The sequence below is a fragment of the Pelodiscus sinensis genome, chromosome 1 (genome assembly GCF_049634645.1).
Source record: "Pelodiscus sinensis isolate JC-2024 chromosome 1, ASM4963464v1, whole genome shotgun sequence".
Taxonomy (NCBI): domain Eukaryota; kingdom Metazoa; phylum Chordata; order Testudines; family Trionychidae; genus Pelodiscus; species Pelodiscus sinensis.
In genome coordinates, this window is record NC_134711.1 from 278,394,051 (window position 1) to 278,416,733 (window position 22,683).

Below are 22,683 nucleotides of genomic sequence, written 5' to 3' on the forward strand. Positions count from 1 at the left end.
AACAGAAAGGGCTCCATGGACCATAATTTGAGAATCATGGCTTTTAGGTACCATACCTTTCTTCCTTGTATCTGCGGAAGGCGGTATTGTCTAATGATAAAAGAACAACCCTGCAGACTGTTATGATCTTGAAGAGAAGGGATGCAAAGTCAGGTGGAAGAAAGTCAGGAGTAAGAGGTGAATAAAGAAACAAAATGATTAAAGGATATATATAAAGGAGACTTAATTAGAAGATTGTCAGAGAAGGAAACTGGAGGAGGAAGTAAGAAGAAAAGAAACAGAGGGGTATAGAGAAAGGAAGAACAAAAATATGAGCAAATGTCAGTTTTTTAAATGGTTTTGGAGATTGTTAAATTACTACTGGGGGCTGTGCCCCCTGCTTGTTGTGCTCACCAACCTCCCATCTCTGAGGACAGGCAGGGCCAGCTCTCCCCAGCCACTGGGGAGGTGAAGGTCAGGGCCGCACCAGCCCCAGCCTCAGCCTCTTGCTCCACCCCCAGCCACTGGAGAGGATCCCAGGCCTCTGCACCCCTTGCCCTCCCACACCTATCTCGCAGCCAGCCTGGGTCTCTCAGCCCCTTCCATGCCCTCCCCCACAGCCAGCCCAGTCTTCTTGGCCCCCTCCAGCCGACAGAGAAGGGCTGGGGTAACATTCTCTCAGCCCCCTCTGGTGTTCCACCTACCCACCAGTGGGAATTTAGGCCCCTACAGCATTAGGCAGCAACTGAACAATAGTTTTGTTAATGTCAGTGGTACCTAAAGAGAGAAGAGAGGTAGAGAGAGATGAGCTTTTGAGCTACAGAGCTCTTCTTTGGGGTGTTCTGTGCCAGTTCAAAAGCATGTCTCACTCGTAATAGAGTCCAAATAAAAGATATTACTTTACCCACTTTGTGTGTCTAATTTCCTGGGACCAACAAAGCTACACTTTATATGAGCATGTTATCCAAGAACAGTAGTTTAAAGAGGAGTTTACTCTTAAATCCCTTTGTCAATCTAGCCCTGTGTCACTTTCCCATGTGAATAGTTCCATTGAGTTCCCTGGCACTCTACACGTATAAATATGTGCAGGAATAGGACTGAAAATAGAGAAAATTTGGCCATATTCTTGGAATTGTTAGTGATAGCTCCACAGTTAATCAATGACAAACTAGCAGGAGATTACATGTGGTCTCCATAAATTGTAAGAATCCACAGTACAAGATTAAAAGTATGAACAATACGGGGACTCACTTTATTGTATTTATCTTATTCATATGATTATGTACAGCCATCCTTTCCTATTATTTCATTTTTGCTTGTCTGTATTGAATAAAGTTTCTCTGTGTGGCTCAGCACATTTCATCTTCTCAATTAATCTTAAATTGCCACCCAGGGAAAGAACCGTCTGATCTGTGATAGCAGCAGGTTGCACCCCAATGCATAACCATCCAATGTAATAACTGTGCAGACTACACAGTGTTTTCTCCACAAGCTTGATTATCTTCAGCAACCCTCTTTTGTCCCCAAGTCTAGTTCTACATTCAGAGAGATATTTCCAAGCCTCTTGGTTATTACTAACAAGATCTACCTGCCAGCAGGGGCTGGTAAGGGTTTTGTGGGGCCCTTGAGCCAGATCAAGTGTGGGGAGGGCCTCCCATCTGCAGTCTCCCCTGCTCTGCCCCAGCGATCATGCCAGAGAGTGGGGTTGGAATGTGGGGGCCTGCTCCTTTCCACCCACCTTCCCAGCACTCCCGCCTAGGAGGCCCTGTGCTCCAATACCACTCCCCAGCAAGAGTATCAAGCAGGGGGAGTAGGTCAGACAAGGGATACTCATTTTTCCAAGGTCTCCCAATTGGCTGGGCCCCTGCACACTCGCCCCAATGGCTAATCTGTATCTGCCTGCCAGCATGAGTCATCAGTAATCACTCAGGAGATATATTCAGTGCATTAGCAATGAGCTTACGGTGGGTCAAAACAGACTTTCTGCTGTGCTGGGCAATCTGGGATCTGCCACCCCACTACATAGCACCATTGATTTTAATAGGATTACACACTGAGTCAGGTGATCCGCATCAGAAGTTGGTATGGAGTTACTAGTTATTCTCCAACATGCAACCCTATACACTAATTTTTTCTTCTTTGAGGACAAGCGCCTTCCACATTGATTCTATGTCTCTCTCTTTTCCTCTGCTTCATTCTGCGTCCCATCAACACACATCACCACATGACAGCACCCGATTTCAGAGCATCCACCACAGCTAGTGAATTTCCCTACTCATTTATATTTAGTTTTATCATAGCCTGTCCCACCTTCACATCCCAAAACCAGCTCCCTTTCACTATCTTCTGTGCAGTTAATACAGAGCAGCGTAAAGAGGGGGATAGTCTTACATATCATGCTAATACCTAGGCACAGCCGCAGAAGACTATGGGTAAGTCTAACCTGCAAAAAAAAAAATCGATAGCAGTCAGAGTTGGAGCTAGGGTCAACTGATTCAGGCTTGGCAGGCTCAGGCCATGGGACAGGGTGCATATTTCCACTTTGGCTGGAGCCTGGGCTCTGAGACTCACCCTTTTTGGTCAAGTTTCAGAGTGTGGACTCTTGCCTGCACTGGACCATCTATGATGCTATTTTTAACCCAAGCAGTTGGGCTCTAAGACTCTTTGCCATAGGTTTGCTGTCTTTTTTTTTTTTCAGCATAAATATACCTTGTGTTTCAACCTCAGCTGTGACTCATTGGCTTTTACATGCATCACTGAGGCCCCTGCAAATACTTTTAAATGTTTGCTGGTGGAGCTTTTAAACTGCACTTATACAATCAACAATTCTCACAGCAAAGGACTCATCAACTGCACTGCATGTGCATTATTGCTTAGTTTGCTATACTTCACTGATACGAGATTGACTATAAAGGGAAGGAATCCTGATATTTTTATTAGCTTGTGATTTTTTGTTTCTAGCCCACAAAGGTGCTTTTCATCAGCTCTACAAAGGCACAAGGTGAGCAGCAGCATTTCTAACAGGCTGTCAAGAAGAAACAGAAATAATTAAGTGCACGCTGGTATATAAATCAAGACAAATACCCTAACAACTCAGTACCCCACATCAGTCTTTTCAACCTGTGTCAGACAAGTCACCATATTAGATTTCTTTTTAACAGGCAATACCAATACCCCCTGCTGTGAGTAACCAGGAAATGTAACCATTTTGAACATTTTAACAGCTCTACTGCCCCTCAGCCCTTGTAGAAGGTGGTGTACCGGTAGTTCGAATAAGAGAGCCTAATTCGAACTACCTACTCCATGCCACGTGTAGCCACAGGCACGGAGTCCGCACTAACGGGGATTTAAAAATGGCAGCGCCCGGCAAGATGCAAATGAAGCCCGAGATATTTAAATCCTGGGCTTCATTTACAACTTCGAATGCCTACATTAGCCACCCTAGTTCGAACTAGGGTGGCAGGTTAGACATATCCATGATGAGTAAGGAAAGTCAAAGGGAGAATGTGCTCCCTTCGACTTCACGCAGTCCAGACAGCGCCAAAATTCAGTTTAAGATATTTCAACTTAAGCTATGCAATTTACATAGCTTGAGATGCATATCTTAATTCAAACTTATCCCTAGCATGGACCTAGTCAAAAATAGCTACCAGTGGTTTAAAGAAGTAAAAACACATATTAGGCATTTTTTGAGTAAAGTAAATATTGGAAGGTAAAGTTTCTATCAGCATAGATAATGGTAAAAAATAACCAATATTTAACCTAACAGCCACTCAAAAGTTGCAATATTCACAAAAGTTCAGTTACAATCAGTGGAGCTTTACAATATGTCATGCAACATCTAACACATTTCAAATGGAATAGAGCAATAGAGAAACCGATTCCTCTGCCACTCAACACAGATCACTAACTTGCCTTCACACAATTTTCTGCAACATCACTTGAACTCTCTACTCAGTGTGTCCTTCTAAAGTACTTGACTCTCCAAGATTCAACAGCTAGATGAAGTCGTAACAGGAATTTGAACTTTTCATTAACTACATTTCACAACAGTTCTGTTATAATACTGGATATGATTAAAGGCGACAAGTCTGAAAGAAACATATTAGCAGAGTTTGGGCTGTAGTACATCTAAGTCAATTTAACTTTAAGGGAGTAGATTACAGTACTTGTAAGCAGTTTGGCTATACTCAGTGCATCCATTAATAACTGACATTCAGTGAAGGGAACAATTTTAGAATAATTAGGATAACATGTTAAAGTTATGGCCAGCTAATAAGCAATAAAGCATTTGATCAGAATCACCTAAAGACTATCACACCATTCAAAATATAACAATTGAGGCCCCTCACTATGCACAAATTTTGCATACAACTCAATAACAATAAGCTTGGCAGATGTTATCCTTTCTAGAGATTCGACTATGTACAGATGTGCAAATCAATCCTGAAGTGACATGTGCAGGCCCGTACTGTATGCTGCAGTACAGCAGCACTGTTCCACACAGGCAGGTAAATTATCTCAGTGCAGGGGAGCCCTCCAGTGATATAGCAACATTTCTACATTGCTTCTGACTCCCACTGACAGCCCTGCAGTGCATTGATTGTTGCCATATGGACTTCTTGGGGAGCGGGTATAATTTGGTGCTGTAATCAAGAAGCTTTAAGTCACAGGGAGACACAAGATGTTCTAAGACTAGGTGAGTGCTAAGGCTCAAGTTTATATTTAGGTTGGGAGGTTGCCCACATGCTTGTGATTTATACAAGGAAGGATAGTCCAGTCATTAGGCTACTAGTCTGAGGGACACAGGTTCAATTCTGTGCTCCACCATGTCACTTGGGTAACTCTCCTTACCACTCCTATGCCTCAGTTCCCTATTTGTAAAATGGGAATAATCCCTATTTCACAGGGATTTTCTGAAAACAAATACATACCAGATTGTAAGATGCTCAGATATGATGGTAAGATATAGAGGATCATGTAAATAACGTAAGTTGAAGAAGTGGGGTGTGCCCATGAAAGCTCATGATACCATCTATATGTTTTGTTAGTCTTTAAGGTGCTACTAGACTATATGTTGTTTTTTAAGTTTTTTCTGTTACAGAGTAACTCGGCTACCCCTCTGAAGCATAAAATGGATAGATAAAATGTTCCAATCTGTTCCCAAACCATCTCTCACTTTGCCACCAACTAATCTCAGCTACTCCAGCTGTATTTCTCAGCATGGCAAATAACTGAAACAACAGAGATCCCTCTCTATGATGTCACAATATCCCAGAGATCTTATCAATTTCAAATTGTGCTCAGAGAGATAGCATCAGCAGTACAATTATAAGTATTTATCTGTGGCCCATCTGTCTGGGTGCCCGACAGAGTTTATGTTGAGAATGTCCAAGATCTCAGTGAGAGAGAATAAGTATCATGCTTCCCTGCTGCCAGAAGCTATAATTATCAGCACCACATCCTGTTTTCATGGCCCAAGATAAGCCAAAGCACAGTTACACCAGCACAATCCAAACATCATAGTGGTAGCCATTCAATGAAAGGCCTGAATAGCATATATGCCATATATAATTCCACTGTTTAGTTTGACCCCTCTAAGTTTGTCCAGTCACTTCTGAATAGGGAGGTTTCTTTTACAGATGTGTCATACTTTTGTATTGCATAGGTTTGACCTTTCAGTAAAACACAAAACTCCTGCTGATTTCCCTGGGAAGTATATGTCTATGCAATGACAGCAGGAGTGAACCTATGAAATTGACATTGGAGAGCTTACAAAATAGAGAAACACTTAAACACTTAATTTTTTTTAATTGAAATTATTCTGCCTGCAAATGCACAAATAAAGGGAGAGCTCTGCCACTGATAGAGTGTCACTTTCAAATTCCTACAGCATTTTAGGGCGCTATTTTCAAATTCAAAATGTGATTCATTATTTTTATCAGATTTTTAAATGTAAATGAAACATAGGTTTCTCTTTAAAATATAGACCTGAAATTAACCTCTGTTAAGATCTAAATGTATTATAATCTATTTTAATCATTTGCACTAAATCCAAAAAATAACTTTAAGCAGAATGTGTTTGTTGCCAAGTTATAAAGAAAGCCAAATCACTAAGATGAGCACCTAGAACCATAGTCTGTTGAAACACTAAACTGACTTTTGATAGCAGTAGCCACTTCTGCTCATGCATAAAGGATATTATGTTCATTTCAGTTTATTCCATTAGCTCAGTTCAATAACTGGGTCATTTAAAGTTGAGAAACCAATTAGGAGTTGAAAAAGCAGGAAGGGCATAGTGACCAGGGACAATCAGCTCAATTCACTATCTACAGTGAATACTTCCTTTGCTTAATAAATCTGTTCTAAACAAAAATAAGTTTTGATAAACTTTTATTCATATAAACCCAGCATAACTTGCTGAAATGTAATAAAAATTAAATGCTTTTTTTTTTGCATTTTAATTTAACTTTAATTTAGACACAAACCACAAGTAAGAGCACTCATCCTATAAACAAGAAACACAGCATTTGCCCTTTTTAATATAATAAAACATGTAAAACTTAAGAATCTGAATACATATAAATTGAGCTATATATTTGCTTAAATAAAAGTGTATCAACATAGTGTATCTCCTGGTTATCAAATAGAAGCACCAAATATAATTCAAAGTCTATATTTTATTGTAAATCTATGTGTTTTAATGGTTACCAATCAACATGAAATTAACTGTTCTTTGGGAAAATAACTGAAATGTACAAATGCAAAACACAATTAAAACTGCTTATTTAAAATCAAGGTTTTCTGTGCAGTGGTTTAAATCATGATTAAAACCCGTTATTTAAATTGTTTTGATTTAAATCGATACACCCTGCTGCCACAGCATAGACAGAAAGGAATAGCTCTTATGCAGTCTGAATGGTTGCATCATCTCTTGCTTTAGTACTGTTTCTCAATTTATTAATCTTGGTTCAGAGGGGCAGCTGAGTTAGTCTGTAACGAGAAAAGGTTAAAAAACAACAAATATACCAGTAGCACCTTAAGGACTAACAAAACATGTAGATGGTATCAGGAGCTTTAGTCTGAAGTGAGCTGTGCCCACGAAAGCTCATGATACCGTCTACATGTTTTGTTAGTCTTTAAGCTGCTATTAATCTATTTGTTGTTTTTTAAGTTTTTCCTATTAATATTGAATTAGAATAGACCAGATGTTCTCAAACTGAGGGACAATGGAATGCGTTCTGCAGGACATGAAAAAAAAATTAGGAGCAAAAATCTTACTGTACACATTTTGATCCAGGCAACTAGAGAGCAGCAACTACTGGCCAGGTGGCCCAGCTCTGAATGCAGTTCCACTGCCAGGAGTAGTGCAGAAATAAGGAACAGCAATACCATTCCATGACACTGTACTTCCTCACTGCTGCTGGTGGCAGTGCTGCCTTCAGACCTGGGTGACCAGCAAGCAACCACTGCTCTCTGCTCTGCCTTCAGAGCTGGCCAGCGGCTGCCTAGGACGGGGGAGGAGACAAACTACTACAGGCACAAAGATAGGAACATGATTAAATAAGTTGCAGAACTGCCGGAACAGACAAAGATTCCCATCTAGGTGATTTTATCTTTACCAATCTAAATAAATGTTCACAATTGAAAACTTCATTTACATGAAAAATGAAGAGAGTAACAACTCCACGGTAATGTGTTAGCTTCACAGTTCAGAGCATCTTCTCACTACATTCTTCAGTAGCAAACTGTCCATGGTTTCAGTCTCCAAAACAATTAGCAGTCATTGACTGACATGCTATAGAGTTTCCCATTATTACTGTAACTGGTGAGAGACTATGTACTGTGGATAGGTATGTTGCACAATGGATCCATTTGCTCAATCCACAGAGCTTGGAAACTAAAGTGATATCACAATGGAGAATTGCATGGACTCTATCCTGCTGGCTGAAAATAGAATGTCCTCTCCATGCACAAGCAATTCTTAGGTGGAATGTAATTCTAGATTAGGTTCATGTGGGAAGAGAATGCGGACTGCAAAGAAGAAAGTTGCAGGCTCACATTATGTCATGCTTAGAAGATAGCTCAGTTGACCTCTGTTCTTGCTTTGTGCATCACATGCTCTGACCCCCAACAGAACAATATAGTCAAAAAGTTCATTCACAAGCCTCTGAATATAAAAAATAAGAACAACACAAAGCATAAACACATAAACCTATGGGACAGACTGTCCACTGGTTAAATTACCCTTATCCCCATTCACTTTAACAGAACTATGGTGATTTACAGCAGCTGAGGCTCTGCCCCCCTAATTTGTTTACCTTACTTTTGCCACCCTATAATTATCTCATCAAGTTTAGCTGTTGATATTCCCATAATTCTCAATTCAATCAATCCAGCTATTTCTGGGCCACACAGTGTACCTCGAAAAAGAACTTTGAAACTTCCCTACATAAAAACAGCTCAGAGTAAATGTAATGGCAAAATTATTCAGACAAATCAAACTATTTTAATCCCTTTGATATTTTATATGGAGTTATGCAAAGTTACAAATTTTCCGTGCATCTAATTTAGGACTAGAATATGGAAGAAGGGTGCACAACAGGTTTTCAGATCAAAACAAAGGTCACAGAATTCTACCATGTAGTCTCAGAAGTCTTAAAGGTCTTACAGATCAAAACAAAGGTCACATAGCTCTACTAGGTAGTCTCAGAAGTCTTAAAGGTCTTACTAAACAGATAAAAAGACAGCGGACAACAAACAACCCTGTTATACAAGCATTTATATGAGCTCTGAAAAACTGGCTTAAAATCAATTCTAAGTATTTCCCTTTGTATCACCTCAGAAACGATATTTTCTTAATGAAGGGCAAAAAAGTAATAATAATAAAAGACAGTAATAAAAACAGCTACAAGCTTAAAAATCTGTACAAGGCCAGATTCAACAAGTTGACAAATAGCTCACCTAGACTCTGATAACAGCTGAAATCTATTTGTGAGTCACTTAAAATTTATATACAAAAATGGGAAATTGCTGTGAGCCTGGAATGGTGAGATAATAACTGATTTTGATTCAGGTATATGAATAAAATGAAGAGCTCTCTGCTGAAGTTAAACACAAATTAATATTTTACACTATCAACACGGAAAAAAATCACCTCCGAGAAACTAAATCAATTGTCACGGGCTCAAAGTTGAAGCCCTTTTTGTACAAATGTTCTAAGACTCTTCTAAAATGCAAAAGGGCCTGGACATCAGTATATAAAAGGTATGTGCCTGAGTTTCCATTCTGTATACTGTAACTCCACCAAAATAAATGGCCTGGAATGGAGATTCAGGAGCCTACGTGACATAATTAACAGTGAGCTTTGGATTTCAAAACATGTGCAAGTCTGAGAATGTTCAGCTCTAAAGTGGCCCATCCCTTTGTAAAGATAAGGCCCATTTTAAACAAACGGGGTGATATCCTGAGCCTATCGAAGACAATGGCAGGACTCCCATTGACTTCACTGTGGTCAGGATTTCATCCTTTGGCCTTTTATATAAATGGGAAATGACCGGACATGGCTGAAGAGCTATCAGATGTGGAAGGCCACCTCCCTGGAATCCTTCAACCAGATTGCTATCAAAGTTTAGGATTGGAAAAAAAGCTGTGGTGGGGAGGTGCGTCATCATCCAGGTGAGCAAGGCCATTAAGTGTGTCCTGAGGCAGTGCTCAGGGAATAACACGATTCACCACAATGGGCTTCCACAACTGTAGAGGTGCAGCACATAGGACATTTATCCCAATTCTTCCTTCTCAGGTTATTTTGCCAGCAGGGCATGCAATGGTCCAATTTGCATCACATTGTCAGGGCAACATGAGCGTAACCGGCTGACTTCCTAGCCTGCTGTGGAAAATGAAGTTAAGGCATGTAAATGTAGAATTCAGTTGTCCGCTAAATTGTGGAATGGGGATCAGGGCCCGGGGTAGCCGAAGGCTGGGATGACTGCAGCAATGGCAGGTATCTGGGAGCAACAGTGCTCGCTGAGCGTCCTGCAGGCAGCTGCAGCTAAACCGCTGATCCCAGCTGGCAGAACCCAGAAGCCCAGACAAGAGGTGCCACAGCAGAAGGTAGCCTGTCCTGGGACCTGAAGCCCAGCAATGCAGATGGAGGTGGGAGCAGGACTCCCTGCATGGCTCAGGAGAAGGTCTGAGTGGAATGTGGTGCTTAGGCCATGTATTGAGTCTCCAGGGGTAGCAAGAAGGCTGGAGTGCCCCCTGCAGGCCCAGAGAGACAAAGCAGTATCTGCTATCACCTGTGCAGTCACATGTACTGCACTGTGTACTGCATGGGGACTGAAAAGATAACTGTCATCCTCTGCGTGCTAGCCCTAGTCCAATACTTCTTGTCCTCAGGAGTCAGCATCAAGGTGAAATTCTACCTGTTGCTTGTGACCTCTTCTGGCAACTTCAGGGCCATGACTGTACTGAGCTGCCAGCTGTATCTAGAGGAGAAGGCCACCAAGCCCTATGAAAGCAGTATGCCCTGAGTACCTGAAGCAGCAGCTAAGCTCTTTGTTAAATGTCCATGTCCTGTTGCACACCCTTCTAAAAATGTCACGGGTGAATCACAGCCATTCTTGTTGTATAGTGAAATTAAGAAGGGGCACTATGGCCAGCTTTGCTGGTGTCTTGCTTGAGACATAGGAACATAAGAACGTCCATGCTAGGTCAGGTCCATCCAGTCCAATACCCAGTCTCCTAACAGTGGCCAAGGCCAGGTGCCCTAAAGGGAATGAAGAGAACAGGTAATTATCAACTGATCCCTTCACTGTCACCTTTCCCAGCCTCTGACAAACAGGCTAGGGACACAATATCTACCCATCCTGGCTAATAAGCATTCTTTTTTGGATCCTGTTAAAGTCCTGGTCTTCACAACATCCTCTGGCAAGGAGTGCCACAGGTTGACTGTGCATTGCATAAAGAAATACTTTCTTTTGTTTGTTTTAAACCTGCTACCTATTAATTTCATTTTGTGATCCCCTAGTTCTTATGTTATGGAAACAAGTAAGTAACTTTTCCTTATTCACTTTCTCTACACCAGTCATGATTTTATACAACTCTATCATACCGCCCCCTTAGTCTTCTCTTTTCTAAGCTTTAAAGTCCCAGTCTCCTCTCCCCCCCTTCATATAACAGTCATTAACAAACCCATAATCATTTTTGTTGCCTTTTTCTGAACTTTTTCCAATGCTAAGAATTGTTCACACATTGCTACTGGGGTCTAAGTGTGTGTTCTGCTTCAACACATTTAAAAGCATCAGGGTTTGCAGTATGAAGAATGGCATTGTGCCTTAGTGCAGTTTTTGATGTATGGTTTAATTCTTTCACATTTCCTTTTGGTCCTGCTTTTCTTTTCCAATGAACATTCTCCAATTCCTGGCTTTTTGTGAACCAGTGCCAAAGTATAGCCTATGAAGGATTCGCTTTGGACTTGGGCTCCCAAATTGGTGAACCAAAGCACTGCCTTGTGCATGTTCGCATTACATGTTCAACTTTATTCAGGTAGCCTGAATGACCACTTACTGCATTGCATATTTGAAATTTGTTATTAATTATTTATTAATTTAAGTTGAATGCACAGGAATCCATTTCTTTTCACATTTGCAATTAATGCACTGATTTATGTAGGTAGAAATTTGATTTGGTTGTCCCCCAGACAAAATTTAGAAATGTTCATGATCTTTAAATCTTTAGTTTCCTCCTATTTTTACAAACAACACACGCTTTTGAAATATCCTGGTTACTTGACAAGGAGCATTGCCAATTGTTCTGGAATCTCCATGAATTAAAGATTAATCTTCAATTAAATTATGCCTTGTGATGAAACCTCCAGGAATACATCCACCCAAAACTGGCAGCCCTATTCACAAAGCAATCCCTGTGTCTTCTGTCTTTGCACTTTTTGGAAGGGGGAGGATTATGGGGTGGAGTTTCAGGGACCATGAAGAGAGAGAAAAGGGAAAGAAGTAAGTATTAGTACACCTACATGAACACCCCTACCCTCTTCCTCTTTGGATTCCTTCTGGGTTTATCTGGGTCAGCCCTTGCTGTATCTCAAAAGCACTTGGCTCTCTCTCAGGCTGTCCTCTACAAGCTCAGCATCATTGGGAACTATTGATGTTCTTTCCTCCAGTCATGCGGTACCCACTGTTAGAGGTACTCTAATTTTATAATGTTGAGCTGTTCATAACAGTTTTAGTGCCATTGTTGTGTACAGAATTTTGGTAAGTTGCACACTTAAAATGGTGATTGTCATCAGTGACTGGAAAACAAAATGGAGATTACCATGAGAACTCTGTGGAAAGATCTGAACTTGTTTCCCACCAGAAGTCTTTGCGCTCGTTACCAACTTATGCATGTGGCACGCAAAAGCTGTGCACAAGGCACAAAGAGGCTTGCACCAGGCACGTAGATCCTTTGCACCCAGCCCGAAATTGTGCATATCCCCTTACACAAGTTTTCCCACCAAAGGTTCTACAAAAGCACTGCACCCAAGGGAGGGTGTGGTCAGTGTTCTGTCTGTGTCTGTGAGACAGCGTGTCAAAAAGGGAGCATCTACACCATTGAGGGCCCACTTCCCTGTATCGAAGGATCAGGATCCAGTGACGGTTACCCTTCAAGAGTAGCATTCCAGCCTGACAGTGCCACAGAAGGAAAAGGCATAGGGATCATTCACAACTGCGGTGGGTTCCCAAATCACGCTGTGGCGAAGGCTCAGCACCAGTGATCTGGGATACACCAAGCAGAGGTGTTTGATCTCTACCCGCATTGGACCATAACATTGTCAACATCCCTGAAAAACTCCGTTGTGGTGAAGGCCCAACGAGAATCATACCAGAACTGTACCACCATTCATCATCAGCCTTGGCTCCTGTGGCAACAGCCTAGGATTCCACCGAGGGCAATTGATCCATCTGTGAGGGATCACTTGTGGTTCCTCCCTGAGGGCTAACCTGAGCCCAAAGGTAGAAGGTCGCAAGCACCAGTACCACCATCAGCGACACAGAGACATTTGTAACGTATAAATATCTTACCTATATTAGGGATCTTTCTGTCTTTGTTCTCTTCTGTTTTGGGGTGGGGGTTGGATTTGTTGGTTGTTGTTCTTGTTCATGCACTTGTCAATTTAAATTCTTACAATATATTAGTGAACTTTAATCTGGAATCCAAGCGTGTTTCTTTTGGGGAGAAAACACCGGTGATCAGAAACAGTGTCAGGGGGCTCCCTTCTGGTAACCAGAGCATTTAACATCATCAATCAGATCCCTTACCCTAAATTCTAAATTAATTCAAAAGATTCTGCTTGTTACTGAGACTCTGGGGTAACAGATTTGGCAACCGCGGAAGGACCTGACAGGATTTTTCCTACTCGGGTCCAGAGGCACCACCTAGACTTATATCAGCCTTTCCTGACAGTGCATGAAACAACAGAATAACATCATTTACGGTCCAGTATCTCAGGGAGGGATTGGATTTTCTCTTTCCCCAATATTTTCACTCCACCCCACTGTGTAAAATCCAGTGTGTGTGTGTGTGTGTGTGTGTGTGTGTGTGTGTGTGTGTGTGTCTAAGGGACCTTGGGGACACCCAGCCCCAGCATACACCACCAGTAACAGAGCGGTGTTTCCCCCATCGGGTCTGTTAGGAGCAGAGCTTCCTTCTCCCTAGCACAGGCTGGAGCATACAGGTGAGGCCTTGGCCTATCCTGTGGGTTGTGGGCCTGACAGAGTGTCACTCGCTTGAAACCTGTTCCTGTTTTATTATCACTGCTACTCTACCCTGTGTTGTTGGTGGGATCTATTGTAATTGGGCCCTGCTGCTGCTGCCGGCCCAAGCCAGATCTCCACCAGAAAAACTTGAGGCAGGCTTCGGTTCGAGCCTAGCCTCTGCTAACCCCTCTTTTGGTTAAGGAGTTGGGTAAGCAACTCTGTAACTTTTGTTTCCACAATGACATCAAAAGACAAGCAGTTTAACCTCTAAGGTTGGACACTCCTGATAAATAAAAACTCTTTGGAGTCAGCAATCAATTCATGGGTGATGTTAGTATCTCTGCCAAGTATAGCATCCAGAACCAGATAGAAGCAGCAGGTATGGGGGGGAGCAGATTTGTTATGGCCCTCCCTTGCTTTCTGGCAGGACTACCATCATTCATTCCCCTTCTCCTGTCATTACTGATCAGCCCGTGATACTCCAGCTGCTGTGTGCCTTCTGCAATGTCCAGCTAGACATCAGTATTTCTATGGCTGGTCTGCAGCTGGGCTTGCTCTGCTCAATCTCCCAAGAAGGTGAAAAAATCCAAGACATTTTCAGGGACCAAGCTGCAGTGCAATTTTGTGTGGAGCCATACCTATGTGTTCACAATGGAGGATAATAGACATTTCAAAAACATGCTGGGAAATCTAAACAGGGCAGGGAAGCCTTCCACCTGGGGACAAGGTCCCAAAATTGTAACCAGAACACAGTTGCTGTGTGAGGACTTGACAACTGTGAGACTGTTCTTGGAGGACTGTTGTAGTGACACAAGCAGTGCAGCATCCACACTGGCCTTGTACCAGTAAACAGGGTATATTATTCAGAGAAGAGGGGCTCAGCCACCAACAGAAAGTAAGGGTCTTACCAGAAGTCCACAAAATTGTGTGTGGACATACATAGAGGGGTGCCAAATAAAAGGCAACTTTCAGCAGGAAAAATGTCGTGTGTGTCCAAGGCTGCAGAAACCACACAGGGTTTGTCTGTGCTGATGTTGGAGATAGATTTGCAGCCTGTGGACCTAAAATAACTTTAATCTAATACATTTCAGAGGGGTAGCCGTGTTAGTCTGTAACTTTACAAACAACAAGTAGTCCTGTGGCACTTTTGAGATTAACAAAAATACTACACAAGTCCCCTGTGAACAAGCATGCTCTGTTGGGATACAACTGAGAGTATCTAATTCAGGATGACTTACGTAGAAATTTTCTTTTTGACTCATTTGGCATACCTAATATGGAGGAACCCCACTCTTGGGCGATGGCAGCCCTATTTCTGACTGACCACACTAGCTAACAAGTCATACAAGCAATTCCCTCAGACACTCAAGTTCCCCTGTATTGCCACCTTAGAGGAATGAGTGGTTATGAAATCCATCTCAACCAATAAAAGGTTCTTCCAATTCCAAAGGACCAGACACATGCCCAGGTCAATTTATAATTCAGATCTTACCTCAAAGTCACTCTGATGCCAGTCGGGTACGTACCTAAAATATAAAGGTTTATTCATAAAAGAAAGAGATGTGAAAGTTGAAATTGGTAAAGGAATCAAATATATACAAGAATTGCCAAGTTCTTGGTTCAGGCTTGTAGCAGAGATGAAAAACTGACGGCTTAAGCTGATTCTCTGAAGTACTCCCACAGCTTTGATGGGTACTTCTGTCCTTTGTTTGGAGCTTCAGTTTGTAGCAAAGTTCCTGCAGAGGTAAGAAGCAGAATTGCAGACAAAATGAAGGGTTTCCAGGACCATTTATATCTTCTGCCATGTAGACGGAATCCCTTGGTCCTTGCTGTGGAAAAGTAAAGTAACAAAATGGTGTTTGGAGTCACATGGGCAAGTAATCTGTCCATGCATGACTCCGTTCTTTGCAGGTGAACCCCACTGCCCACATTTTTTCTCCTCACTGAATAGTGTGTATGAAAGGGAATCATTCATACACAAATATAGAGGTCACTTAGTTTGATTCATATGTAGCTTCTGCTTTGTCATTGTATCACTTTGCCTTTTCTAAATCAATATATATTCACTGTTCTCTCTGAAAATGAAAGGGAGTTAATTACTTTAAAAGCCTTCAGGAAAGCAGATAAGCTATTTGTCAATAATCTGAGTGTCAAAGTTCACTGGCTTTACTATAAACCTGTGTGTACACAATCCAATCCGTACATGCTAAAAACACTGTTTTCTCAATTAGAAATGCAAAACAAAATGACAGTATTCAAAAGAAGAAACAGCTTTTTTTTCCTTCAATTTTACATGGGGCTGGTTCTGGAAAATTATTTTAGTCATTCCTGAGGAATTAAAGACTACAGGTATAAACTTACCAATCACATTGGATCTGTTTGTGTTACCCTTTATGGGTCCAAGCTGCTGAGACGCACAATTCCTGGGTTCTGTTCCAGGTTGTGAGTGGAAGTGTAATGTTTTAAGTATTTTTGTTATGAGTATTGCCATCTGGTGGTCATTGTAAAAACAGTTATGTTCTGGCAGAAGCCTCAAGATTGTATTGCGCATGTTCCAGGGGTCTGGGCCAGGAGGTGAAAAGTTTTTTTTTCCCTCCAAGATGGAGTCAGTACTAGAATAAAAGTTATTTTTTGGTTCTAATCTGTCCAGGTCTCCATATATTACATTGGTAGCAGGGAGAAACCGAAAACAACCACCAGCAAGTTCCACACCATGCCAATAGTGCCCCTCTGCTATATATTTTGGTCAATCTGGACGTTCTCTGCAGGAAAGAATCAATGGACACAAATCGGATATACGTAAAGGGAATACTCAGAAACCCGCAGGAGAACATTTCTGCTTGCCTAACCATACTCTAACAGATCTGCAGGTGACGGTCTTGTCACAGGCCAGCTCCACAATCCAAATACACAGGATAAACCTGAAATTACATTACATACACAAATTCAATTCACAGGCTACTGGGCTTAATCGAGATTTGGGATGGTGGGGACTTTATCACTGAGGTGCTAACAGCTTTCTGAATGGTATCCTTCCTGCCTCAGCAAGCTATCTACTGACTTTGATTTTTATCTGCTTTGGTCTAATACTCATTCTCCAGCAAACAGGAAGGGGGGTGAGAGACAGGGCATCTTTCTCTACCCCCCACCCTTCCCTTCTCCTATTTATTTCGAGTTTTTATATCCAGTACTCATAACTCCAGTCATCTGAAGAAGTGGACTGTGCCCATGAAAGCTCATGATACCATCTACATGTTTTGTTAGTCTATAAAGTGCTACCAGAACTTTTGGTTTTTTGTGTGTAAGTGATGACCTCTTTTCACAGTAGAATGGCTGGATATGGAAAAATGGAAGAATATGATGCCAGTGAGGGAGGGGGCGAGGATCAGTACAGGCAGTCCCCGGGTTACGTACAAGATAGGGACTGTAGGTTTGTTCTTAAGTTGAATCTGTATGTAAGTCGGAACTGGCATCCAGATTCAGCCGCTGCTAAAACTGACCGCCAGTTCTGACTTACATACAGATTCAACTTAAGAACCCCAAGCATCCCCAAGTCAGCTGCTGCTGAAACTGATCAGCAGCTGATTCCAGGTAGCCCGGGGCAGAGCAACTCTGCCTCGGGCTTCCTGTAGTCAGCGCTAGTCAGTTTCAGCAGCGGCTGAATCAGGACGCCTGGGGCAGAGCAGCTGGGGTGCTGCTGGGTTGCTCCAGTAGCGCCGAGGAGCAGTGCTACTGGAGCAACCCAGCAGCACCCCAGCTGCTCTGCCCCAGGCGTCCTGATTCAGCCGCTGCTGAAACTGACCAGCAGCGGCTGAATCAGGACACCTGGGGCAGAGCAGCTGGGGTGCTGCCAGGTTGGTCCAGTAGTGCCCAGAGCGGCGCTGCGGGACCAACCGGCAGCGCCCCAGCTGCTCTGCCCCAGGGTCCACAACAAAAGCTTGGTCTGCTGGGGGGGGGGGCACACTAGCTGCACCCCTCTCCGCCCCCCAGCAGACCAGGGACATGGGGAGCAAAGCCTCAGAAGCGCGGGAACCCGCCGCAACTGCGGCTTTGCTCCTGGTGCCCCTGGTCTGCTGGAGACGGTCCCCAGCAGACCAGGGACACCGGGAGCAAAGCTACAGCCGCGGCGGGTTCCCGCGTTTCTGAGGCTTTGCTCTGGCAAAGCCTCAGAGGCGCGGGACCCGGCCGCGGCTGCGGCTTTGCTCCCGGTGCCCCTGGTCTGCTGGGGATGGTCCCCAGCAGACCAGGGGCACCAGGAGCAGCTTTTCTTGCCCCGGAGGTCGAGGTGGCGGGACCGCTGCCTGCGAGCTCCGGGGCGAGAAAGCCCTGTTCCTAAGTGCGGATCTGACATAAGTGGGATCCGCATAAGTCAGGGACTGCCTGTATTCTGTGAAACTCTGCTAGCACTTTATACAAATGATATGGAGGATAATAACAAGAAACAGAGTGTGTGGAGGAAAATCTTACAGTTTAAATTTGAAGTCTAGTGCCAGAGCACATGTGAGGGGGTGGTGTGAAGGGTGCGAAAGCCCTCCTCCTCTCCACATGGATCCCCAAGTAAGCATGCTCCAGCCAGCCAGGGGAAGGCAGGAGTGGCACGCTGCCCGAACCTCCCTAAGCCATATTCTGGCCAGCCGGGGGAAGGATGGAGCAGATTTCCCTGCTTACTTGGGGGAATATAGGGGTGCAGTCTCACCCTTGCAGTCCACATTTACAAAAAAAAGCACACACAGCTCCCAGATATGTCTGCATACAGGCCTGAGCAGCATAAGAAAACCCCAGTGCCTAACCCCTCCTGTTCGCTAGCCCCGTATGAGGTTATTCAGCATAGGGGAAGGCTTGTGGGAGGCTAGGCCTGAGGCTTCTTAGGTGTGCTCTGCATTGTGTATTTTGTGTGTGCGCGTACCTCAGACCAGACCCACTCAGATAAACCACCAGGAACAGGCTTTATTCTGTAAAAAACACAAAACAGGATCACAGTTCAGCAGCCCTTCCTCTGAGCATGTAGCCTGTGTGCAGCTTCTAGCACAGTCCCTGCTGAGACCCTGCTGGGGGCAGAGGTTACAGCACACAACACAGCCCCTTTACAACATGTTCCAACTCCCACAGTAACTAAACTCCACAATAACCAAGTCCAGGTTCTCCCTTTGTGACACGTAAACTCCTCTCAGGGTGCTCTATAGCCCTTTCTGGTCCTACCTGTAAAAACATAAAACAGGATCACAGTTCAGCAGCCCCTCCTCTCAGCATGCAGCCTGTGTGCCACTTCTAGCACAGTCCTTGCTGAGACCCTGCTGGGGGCAGAGAGTGCATCTTGGCAGGAACCAGGAAGTTCTCCCAACATGCTGCAGTTTGTAGTCCACAACTTGTAGTTCCCAGGGCTGCTGCTGAAACACACTGGACCTTGGGCTACCTGATGGAGTGGTTAAAGTTGTCATGCACCATCATAATCCCATGCATTCAGAGATCATGCAGCATTTAAAATTCAATAGTTGGGTACCCCTAAGGAAGATGGTTGAGTAGTTCTGGACTCCTAAAACCCTGCACATTAATTTGTTGCTAGCAATTATTTTCCTCACAAAGTGGCAATAAGTTTTTGTCATAATCATTTAAATTACTCCCCTGGATAAAGTTCAAACTGTTGAATATGAATATGAAAAAATGAGAGGCAACAAAAACTCAAGTCTAAGTTACCCAACTGAAGGGAGAGACTGCCAGATCACAGCAGAACCTAGCCAATCACATCACAATATTGAAAGAATTCCTCTATGACTGGATTCACTCTTAACTTATCTGTGGCATTTCTAAAGATATCTATGATGTAAAATCCTAGGTAGCTCACTTGGAACATGAGCCATAAAAGGACTGTCATTGAAACTAGTAAAATTAAAGAAGAAACTGCCTCCTTAAAGCTTAGACTAGACAAACTGGAAGGAAAGCAGGGTGACTTAGAAAACAAATCTCAAAAAAACAACCTTCGCCTCTTGGGAATTGCTGAGGGTTTAGAGGAGGAAGATATTATCAGCTTTCTGCAGAACCTGCTTCCTGACATACTTAAATTGGACACTAAGCTGCCCCCATTAGATATTGAAAGGGCTCATCAAATGCCTCATTCTTGAAGGCAGGAGTCTTCTAAGACTAGACCCATTATCTTCCAGCCACTGAAGTTCAATGATAAAGTAATGTCAATGCAGGCTGCCAGAAAAGCTGAAACTCTTGTACAAAGGCCACCAAATTTCTGTTTTTCCTGACTTCTCAGGTGAGCTTAACAAAAAGAGGGCTGCATTCAACGGCTTGAAGCAAATCCTGAAGGGAACCAAAGTCAGACACAGAATCGAGTACCCATCCACTTTCATTATGGATTTAGCAGACTCCCCTCCAGTGTCTCTGTATGCACACAGTGGAGTTTTGAGATCAGAAAAAGCTACTTATGCCATTTGGTTCCCTCTCTCTTTTATATGCCATTAGAAAAAAAAAATCTGACCTCTGTCTCTGTATAGACCATCCTGCAATAAGTTAAGCTGTTTACAGCAGCTTCTTGTACCACTATGGGATAACCTGTGCCTTAGGATCAAGGCTAATTCCTCACTTAAAACAATTTGGACAGAAAAAAGGACTAACAAAAATTTAAAATATAAAACAAGATGATAAACTAGCCTCCTTTGATGCCATGTGTAACAAATATCAAGTACTGGGTGTGTCTACACTGGCCCACTTATTCCGGAAAATCAGCCGCTTTTCCGGAATAAGCTGAGAGCTGTCTACACTGGCCCTTGAATTTCCGGAAAAGCAACAATGCTCTACTGTACAAAATCAGCCGCTATTCCGGAATAAGCTGCGAGCTGTCTACACTGGCCCTTGAATTTCCGGAAAAGCAACAATGCTCTACTGTACAAAATCAGCCGCTTTTCCGGAATAAGCTGCGAGCTGTCTACACTGGCCCTTGAATTTCCGGAAAAGCAACAATGCTCTACTGTACAAAATCAGCCGCTATTCCGGAAAAACTATTCTGCTCCCGTTCAGGCATAAGTCCTTATTCTGATACACTGTTCCAGAAAAGGGCCAGTGTAGACAGCCCAGCAGTCTTTTCCAGAAAAAAGCCCCGATCGCGAAAATGGCGATCGGGGCTCTTTTCCGGAAAAGCGCGCCTACATTGGCCACAGACGCTTTTCCGGAAAAAGGGCTTTTCCAGAAAAGCAGCCTGCCAATATAGACGCTCCTTTTCCGGAATAACTGAAAATGGAATTCCGTTTTAAGCATTTCCAGAAATTCATGCCAGTGTAGACACAGCCCCGCTGTCTCACAGTTCTAAGTTCTTTCAGTAGCTATGCTCAAGGATTCTTGAAAAGTTGGAGGACAATCGAACTATTTCAACCCTCTCATCTCTAAAAGAACATGTTAAGAAATTCAGAAACAAAAGTCAATTTGTAGGAATTACATATAGGTGGTTTAATGCTTTGCATTACTCTTTAAATCTCAGTCTCAAAGAAAAAGGAGGAAAATTTTAGCTTTCCTATCAGAAGAGAAACCTGGGAGGCTGTCTGACAAAGTGAAAAATACTTCAGGTTCTTTATTCTTGCAATTTTTCCAGAACAATTTCTTAAACAGATACTTTTGGAGATGCAAACAGCCACCTGTCAGCCTTTCACACAGACCTGCCAAAAATGCTTATGTTCTGGAACGCCACATTTAGTGATCTCTCAAAAATGGTGTGTCACTGTCTTTCCTTTTCCAACACTGTGTATTGAAAGTGTGCTGGGAGAGTTGGCTTACTGTAAATCATTTCTTAATGTTAACCAGTAACTATTTTAGTAGCCAAAAGTGTTATTGTGAGAAAACCTTGATCTGCAGTTCTTCCCTGACACTGGTTTTTAGTAAGCTCTCTCTCAGGCATTTTTTCCCATGAATGTAGGATAAATAGAAATGCCTGGAAAAAATATGAGGATGTCTGGTCAAACATAAAACTATTGCATACTTTTGCAGTTTAGTATATGTTAGTTCCCAGTGCCCATAGGTTATATGCTCATTCAGTTATTTATTTAGCAACTTTAATAATTGATGACCTGCATGGTCTCTATGGGTTCGGGGCAGAGTGGAGGTTGGTTTTGTTTTTTCCAGGTTTGCAAATAAGGAACAAAGAATTTTATTATTTATATGCAATTTCCATCTTGTGCATGGATTTATACATAGTTCATTCTGTTAAAAGTTTATGTTGTATATAAAAACAATAAAAAGAAAGTTAAACAACGTTAAATGACTCCTGCTATTAATAGACTCTCCATTAACAGTTTTGTAGCAGAACCACATAATTTGTTAGAGCACTGCAGATTAAATGCCATGCTATGGAACAGACTTGCCTGTGGTATCACTGATGAAAGAATTCAGACACGCATAGTTGGCAGAATCCACCTTAGGTTTTTCAAAAGCTCTGAAAATAACACAGGCATGGAAGTAGCAGCACGGCGTTCTTCAGATTTACTGAGACATAGACACTTGTGGGCACCATGTACAAATTGTCCAGCATTCCACACAAAGCAAATGAAGCTTTAAGTAAACAGAGGTAACTCCTTAAGAGATATGTGGAGAAACATGGACCATATCTTCTGCCCATATGGATAGGGTTTGCCAAAACCAAGGACATCTTGCAAGAGTGCTATTAAAAAGGGGCACCTGGATGGGAACATATGAGTCACAAGAAAGATACACATCATATTGTATAGGAGGAAAGGGAGCCAGAAACTAAGGACTTGGTGTATACTACAGTAGAACCTCAGAGTCACAAATATCTGAGAATAGAGGGTTTCTGTAACTCTGAAATGTTCCTAACTCTGAAATAAAATTATGGTTGTTCTTTCAAAAGTTTAAAACTGAACAATGACTTAATAAGAATGCAACTTTACTAGACAAACAAAAAATGCTGCCTTCAGCCATCTTAATTTAAATGAAACAA

General features: G+C 42.7%; 1 long non-coding RNA gene across 1 annotated transcript; it reads right to left on the reverse strand.

Annotated features, from left to right (window-relative positions):
• Nucleotides 1-7,147: 7,147 nt before the first annotated feature.
• On the reverse strand, nucleotides 7,148-16,872 carry LOC112544202 (uncharacterized). Its single transcript, XR_012900625.1, has 3 exons — nucleotides 16,095-16,872; nucleotides 15,226-15,562; nucleotides 7,148-13,202 (listed from the first exon to the last, which is right to left on the reverse strand). It is a non-coding gene; the product is annotated as an uncharacterized LOC112544202 (long non-coding RNA).
• Nucleotides 16,873-22,683: the final 5,811 nt, after the last annotated feature.